Genomic DNA, 7,788 nt, shown 5'->3' on the forward strand with positions numbered 1-7,788 from the left:
TGAGGAGTCGGGCGGCAGAGTTTTGGACCAACTGCAGGCGGCGAAGCTGCAATTGATCCATGCCAGTGTAGAGGGCGTTACAATAGTCCAGCTGTGATGTGATGAAAGCGTGAATAGCTCTCTCCAGGTCACTCCGAGGCAGGTATGATTTTAGCTTGGCTAGTGTTCTCAGGTGGTAAAAACTTCTCTTAACAACTCCACTGACCTGTTTCTCAAATTTAAAAGCGCTGTCGAATATCACGCCAAGATTTCTGACCGAGGGCTTGATGTTGGATGCAAGGGGACCTAGGACATCGGTGGAGAAGGCAGGAGGGATTTTTCCAAAAATCATGACCTCCGTCTTGCTCTCATTGAGATTGAGGAAGTTTGCCGCCAACCATGATCTGATGTCAGCCAGACAATCGAGTAGTGGCTGGAGTGTAGACTGCCCATTGATTTTAAGGGGCAGATACAGTTGGATGTCGTCGGCAAAGCAGTGAAAGGAAATATTATGTTTAACCAGGATTTCCCCTAGGGGTAAAATGTATAGTAGAAATAGGATGGGACCTAGTATAGAGCCCTGGGGGACCCCACAGGTGAGGGGGGCAACAGGGGAAAAGAAATCCCCAAGCAGGACAGAGAAGCTCCTGTCAGCCAGATAGCACTGAAAGAACTTCAGGGCTGTGCCTTTGATTCCAACTTGGTGTTCCAGCCTAGAGAGCAGTATCCTGTGATCCACCGTGTCGAAGGCTGCTGTGAGATCCAGGAGCACAAGGATCGCAGGGCTACCTGAGTCAACGACCAGGAGCAGGTCGTTCAGCACCCTTAGGAGAGCAGTCTCTGTGCTGTGGGCTGTTCGGAAACCAGACTGGAATTTGTCGTAGATGTTGTTGCTGGTCAGAAAAGATTTTAGCTGGACATAGACTTCACGCTCAAGGAGTTTGGACAGAAAGGGAAGTTTGGAAATCGGTCTGAAATTTGAGAGAATGGAGGGGTCGAGATTGGGTTTCTTTAGGAGAGGTTGCACTACAGCGAACTTGAAGGCAGCCGGGACACAACCAGTGGAGAGGATGGAATTGATTAATAGTAGAAGGAAGGGGGCAACTGTGTTCAAAACTGTAGGATCCTTAAGCAGACGGGAGGGTAGACAGTCAGATGGGCAGTTGGAAGGCTGCAGGTGACTGACTGCATCAGAGAGGGAGGAAAGGGTTGTGGGCTCGAACTGCTCGAGGACAGCTGGCAGGGGAAGGGGGGGAGGGAGGGGGAGGGGGGCAGAGGAGTCAGAGGGCCTGAGTGCTACAATCTTGTCTATGAAGAAGTTTAGAAAACTTTCACAGAGGGCGGGTGAGGGCACAACAGGGGATTCATTTCGGGGGTTTATGAGGGAGTTTAGGGTGTTGAAGAGAAACTGTGGTTTGTGGCTGTTTCTGGAGACCAGGGTAGAAATATACTGTGATTTGGCACTTTTTACAGCTCGTTGGTAGTCCACTAGGCAGCTTCGGAGGATTTGGAGGGACACATGGAGGTGGTCTTTCTGCCACTTGCGCTCAGCCCGCCTACAGGCTCGTCTGAGGACACGTGTTGCGTCATTGAGCCATGGTGTTAACTGGGCTTTAACCCGTTTGGGTTTGAGAGGGGCAACAGAGTCCAGGATGTCCAAGCAAGCTGAGGAGAATGCAGAGAGAAGTTGATCAGCACTACACTCAGAGCTAATACCCAGTGGCGGCCTAAATAAAAGGGAGTTGTTGAAAGCGGCCGAAAATTGCCCAGCAGTCGAGGAGTTAATTGAGCGTGAGAACTGCTTCGAGACACGAGTGGTACTAACTGAGTGTGGGACTGGCACAGTGAACAGTATTGGGGAGTGGTCTGAGAGAGACAAGGTACAGATTTCGGTAACAGAGACAGAAATACCATATGACAGCACAAGATCTAGTGTGTGACCCTTTTCGTGTGTCGGGCCGGTGACGACTTGGTTAAGGCTGAATGAATTGATGAGGTTCAGAAAGTCTCGGGTCAGAGGCTGAGACTCGCAGCAGACATGGACATTGAAGTCACCACAAATTATTATGTGGTCATACTTCACCACTAGCCCAGACAAAAAATCAGCAAAGTCATGAATGAAGTCTTTGTTGAATTTAGGAGGGCGATATACCACAGCACACAATATGGGGGAAGACATGATTAATTCAAAAAGCTGTAGCTCAAAGCTTGTAAACCCAGCGTGTGGAATCTGCCGACAGTGAAACAACGACCTGTAAACAGAGGCAATGCCTCCGCCCCTCCCAGTCGCACGGGGGGAATTCAGGAAGTAACAGTCCGGTGGAAGGAGTTCAGAGAAAGGTGTGTTTTCACCGGTAGAGAGCCAGGTCTCACACAGAAATAGAAAGTCCAGCTCCCGAGAGATAAAGAAGTCATTCAGCATGAAAGTTTTGTTCGTCAGAGACCGCACGTTGATCAACGCCATCCGGAGTGTTAGCTTGTTGCTCGCCGCTGGTCCGGTGCGCCTCAACGGGCGAAGGCTAGAGTGGACAACACCGCGACTGCGCCTACGCAGGGAGAGCCGGGTGGCCGAGCCAGGCGTGGGAACCTGAGCAGGTCGCGGTCCGATCAGCGCCGTCGGGACGGCCGGAGGGGCCGGAAGCAGCGATGGATGAGGCAGCAGAGCAGGATCGCGGCCAGGGACGGCCTCTGCGGGAGTAGCAGGCGAGACACAGGGAACAGGACGTAGGCATCGCGGCAGACGCCGGGCGGCAGCTCGATGTGAGGACAACTGGATCTTGATCTTCATCAGTAGACCTCCCCTCCTTCCTCGCCTTCTGGAACGCTTTTTGCGAGAAAAGGCCACTGGCTGGCGGCGCAGGTAAGCAGGGATACCTGACAGCACGGGAGGGGGAGAACTGGTCCAATCTCCTTGATCGGGACTAGCCGCCCAAGCCACGGGGAGTTTTAGGTTGCGGATGTTAAGCAGTGCTTGACGATCGTAGCACAGAATGGCAGAAACATCCAGATAGACACTTAGAAGCAGGGCCGTAGCAAACGATAGACAGAACGCCCGAGGCAGACGAGTCGCCGAACAGACTGGCGCCATCTTGCAGGTCTGCATCGTTTAGAGCTTCTCTAATATAAACTACTGACAACATTTCTACCAAATTCACAATAAAAATAATGTCATTTAGAGCATTTCCATAAAGTAATGTAGAGATGAAGATTGAAGAAAAATCCAGAGTGGTCTCTGTATCTGGGTTCACATTTTGGCAAGTAGACTACAGTATATTGGCCTCGTTCCCTCACAACCCTTTTCGCGCGGTACTGTAGTAGGCAGTAAGTAGATTAGGGACCAGGGCATAGAGGCTTGAATAGAGCCATCAGTAAACCTACACTGGTGGGACGGTGTTGACCTTCGAGTGCCCGTCCCCCCTGCTCAAACTGTCAGTGACACTTTTGGGGCTTATCCGGTTTCAAAGGCGATGAAATGCCACTAGATAGAGGAGGGGGTGGGGGGGTCTAGCACTTAATGCCCCTGACTCACTGGGCTGCGACAGTTTGCGACAAATTGGAGACACAAAAATTGCGAGAAAATATGCAAATTAGCGACAATAATCACTTGCAGTCTCACAGAGTTGGTAGTTGGTACTTATACGACACGTTTGCGAATGTCCTGGCCAAAACTTGCCGGGAGCTCGCATTTATGTCTCTTGGGAGGTGGGTGGGGGGATCCAGCACTTAGCCAGGGCCCTAAAAATAGTTAATCCCAGACCTTTTTAATCAACTCGTCAAGCCTGTATTACTGACACACCGTTCACACTCTGACAACTGCAGAGAAGGTGGTGGGGAAATGAAATCGCTGCCTCTTGGTTTATCCTGAATGTCTTTATCACTGCCCGGGAAGAAGACAGATGGTGTCAGTCTAAAAAGTTTGACTTATCGCTGAAGCTGAGGTGTTGGAAGCTACTAGCAGCTCATGTCTTGTTATCACTACAGTCAAGTCACAGAGGCAGAGCTAAGCATTGGGTGTTTTTTTTTATAAGTGAAAACCATGTTTTTCTTGATGCTATTCTCATTATGAACGATGGGATCCCACATGTACGCTTAATTCTTCTGCAAAAGTTACAATAGTGTTGGGTATTTTGGAGACATAAATACATACAATTGACTTTAAAAATATATGATTATTATTATTATTTGAAAATTGTGATACATTTTACAGATGTATTTAATGGTTGGTTTCGCCTGTTTGCTTCAGTGACACCTAAGTTTTAAGGTTTAAAGGACGCCTTAAAATGTACTATTAATTAAATTAAACTACCGCCAGCAGCCCGGTTAGCTTAGCATAGCATTAAGACAGGGGTAGATCATGGCTAGTTTGGCTCTGTCTCGATGTAACAAATCCAATTTATTTTAGCACATTCTTAAGCTCATTGTTCAACATTTTATATCTAGTTAGAGATGTACGAAAAACCAAACAGTAACAATGTCAACTTGTGGGTTTATGTACAATATGTGGGACTATGTCTTGCCCTTTCATTCATGACAGCAACACAGATGCTTAGCTCTGTTATCTCACATGTAAGACTGATTTTACTGGAGGCATCTGAGTCCTTTTAACCAAAACCGAGTCAGTCGTTTTCTGTCGTGAGCAAAACGTTGAGCAGGTGAAAAATCAAAATCAATTCGTTAGAAATGAAACGATACTTTGGTATCCGATGAAATATAGGCTTTACATCCTGTGGAGTGAAGAATGACAGAATAATCACATCCCCGCTGGTCCTTTAATATGTCTGAAAACATGTTAAATGATGGAAGGGAGGAAGCAACAACATTCCACAATGCCATGTCATATACTGTACAGCAACTCTTAACTTCTCTTCTCCTCCTTCTTCCCCTGTTCCTTCTCCCCACCTCCGTCTGTCTGTCTGTCTGTCTGTTTTACCTCTCCCCTGCACCTCCGTCTGTCTCTCTCTCTGTCTGTCTGTCTCTCCGTAACCCCAGTAATCACAATACTACAGTTATACTACTACTACGGACCTGTTAACACATTAACACATCTTTTATGTACAATTCCCTTTCGTCGGTAAGTTAACCTTTAATGAAAACCGTACAAAAAAAAAATAATGGAAGAAAAAAAAATCATAAAATACAAGAAGTGCCGTACAAATAGAAGCCTAATATTTGTTTTTTGTTTTTTTTCGGTTTTGTGTGAGTGTACTGTACACCTGTATAATGTATATTTTAATATTTATATGCAGCTGTTGTATTAAAGTATATTTTTAAAATAAAAATGAGTCTGTGTCAGTCAGTATAGTGTGATATTTTCTGACAATTTTCTTGGTAGGCTAATTATTTTTTTTTAAAAGTGTTAACTATTCAGCAGTGATGGGAACAGTGCGACCAATTTAAGGTGTTGCTTGTTGTCACATCTTGCAGCACTTTGTAGCAACAGACAGGATGTGCATATCTTTATATGGGATCACTGGTTTGTAAAGAAAATGCTGCTTATAGCACCACCCGCAGGCCACTTAGAGTTACTGCATTAGCTATGGAATTAAAGCTTTTATATAGTACAACTTCATCCTTAAAAGGTGCTACGAGAAACTTTTAATTATTTCTGAAACAGTCTAATTTTTTCTCTGATGATCATAAATTATATGTAACTGCAAACGAGACCATCAGTGCAAAGAATGCTATCTTTATGTCGTTTTTCTTAATGCCATTGTCATGGGTATACGTTCACCCAGGAACAACAGCTGGTGTAGTAAAAACACTACCGGGAGATGGCCAACACTTGAATTTAACTTATTTTCCCCTCACACAATGTGGCTATTTTTTTAGATATTTGTATGGCCTACAGAAGAAGTAAAAGGTGGAATTTTGTCAGTGGTTCTCACCCCATCATTGAAATACAATTACATGTCAGTCCACAAACCCGGTTTTTCATTGGAACTGCTTCCGTACGTTGGCAGAAAGGAGATTTGTAAGTGGTTCAGAAACGGCAGACTCAAAATGCCTGTCATGAGAGAGAAAGAATGTATTATACATTCCACAAATTGGGGAGAACGGTGCACACACTATCCTCAAGGCCTTCTCTGTGTTATATATGCTGTTAATCACACCAAACGTGACAGAAGGAGCTGTCTGTGTGTGTGTGTGTGTGTGTGTGTGTGTGTGTGTGTGTGTGTGTTTGTGTGTGACAGAACTTCAAACTACGGATACTTCACTGCATGGGTGTTAAAGGTGCAGTCAGTGATTCTGGAGAACGCTTGTTGTCAAAATCACTTTTTTGTCCAAATCAGCGAATATCTCCTCATGATCTGATACCTGTATGTTCTTTGCATGAGCTAAACAAATACTGGTGTTAATACACAGCCTGGGATCTGTGAACAGGTATGTAAACAGAGGGGGCCCACCTCAGCTAGCAACATGCTCGATTACAGAGCCTTAGCTGTGTATTAACACTGGATTTTTTTTTTCCAGCGCACACACAGTACGGACAGGTAGCGGATGGTGAGGAGATATTACCTGATTTTGACAACAAGCATGCCATCGGTGTATGAATGGGTGACTATGGTGAGAAATGTAAAGCGCTTTGGGGCTGAGAAAATCGGCTATATAAGTGAAGTCCATTTACCATTCCCCAGAATCACCGACTGCACCTTTAAATGTCGGACTGATGTTTACAGGAACTGACTGGTACTGACTGGACTTCCTAATTCCTTTGTTGGCAAAGTGCAGACAGGGTTCATGCACTGTTCATCCATCTGCCTCACTCTTCCATTCACGCACACGGACAGATATAAAGATAAATAAACCTCAAAAAACCTGGGCCCATGAAAACCAAACTGCCCTCTCTTCAACCTCATCTCTGCAATCTGAATCTGAATCTAGGCTAAAAGTAGAAATATCTGGAACTTTTCCTTCATATCGCAAAATCTAAATAAGCAGATGGAGTCGGCCGGTTGTCAAAGAATAGCATAGGTTCAAATTTCCATTATTTTTTTCCTGAGGACTTTAAAGACTACATGTCGGTCCATGTTGGCTTAGAGACTGGGAGATATTATCCAAAAAAGCTTGAGAAAAATCCACTAAATACTGTAGATCCTGTGGTGAGATTGTTTTTCTCCAAAGGTTAAAATTATGGTTTGGAACCACAAGAGCCGAGGAGTTTCTGACTGGGTGATTGTTGGGGGCATAAAGGTTCACTCTGCCTGACAGACACTGCTGAGGGCTTCAATGTCCCATTACACACACACACACACACACACACACACACACGTTTGTACATCTATGCTTGTGAGGACATTCATTGACATAATGTATTCCCTAGCCCCTTACCCTAACCATCACAACTAAATGCACAACCCTAACTCCACACTAACCCTAACATAAACCTAATTCATACCTGAACTTTCAAATATAGTGTTAACCCTGAAACAGCCCTTTAAAGTCCCGTCCCAAAGTGAGAGCTAGCCAAAATGTCCTCACTTTGCAAAAATCTCCTCACTCCTAAGGTCTAAAACTCAAATTGGTTCTCACAAAAATAGAAAAAAAAAAAAAAAAAACACACAATATGATTTTTGATTTTTTTTTTGTACAAAAATGATCCTTTATTGGATTGGAATTGCTTCTATTCACATGGATAATAAAAGGTACCACAGTTCCAAAAAAAACATCTACGTCAAGTGTCCCGTTCAGTGAATTACTGTTCAAACATTGCACAATGCCCAGCTACGGAAAGACTCACTCAATCATTGGTCCCTTTTGTCAGGAGCTAAAAAGAAATCCCAGAAACCCATTTGAGAATTAATCGAAAAA

Source organism: Ammodytes marinus, assembly GCF_949987685.1.
Source record: "Ammodytes marinus genome assembly, chromosome: 6".
In the NCBI taxonomy this organism is placed as follows: domain Eukaryota; kingdom Metazoa; phylum Chordata; class Actinopteri; order Uranoscopiformes; family Ammodytidae; genus Ammodytes; species Ammodytes marinus.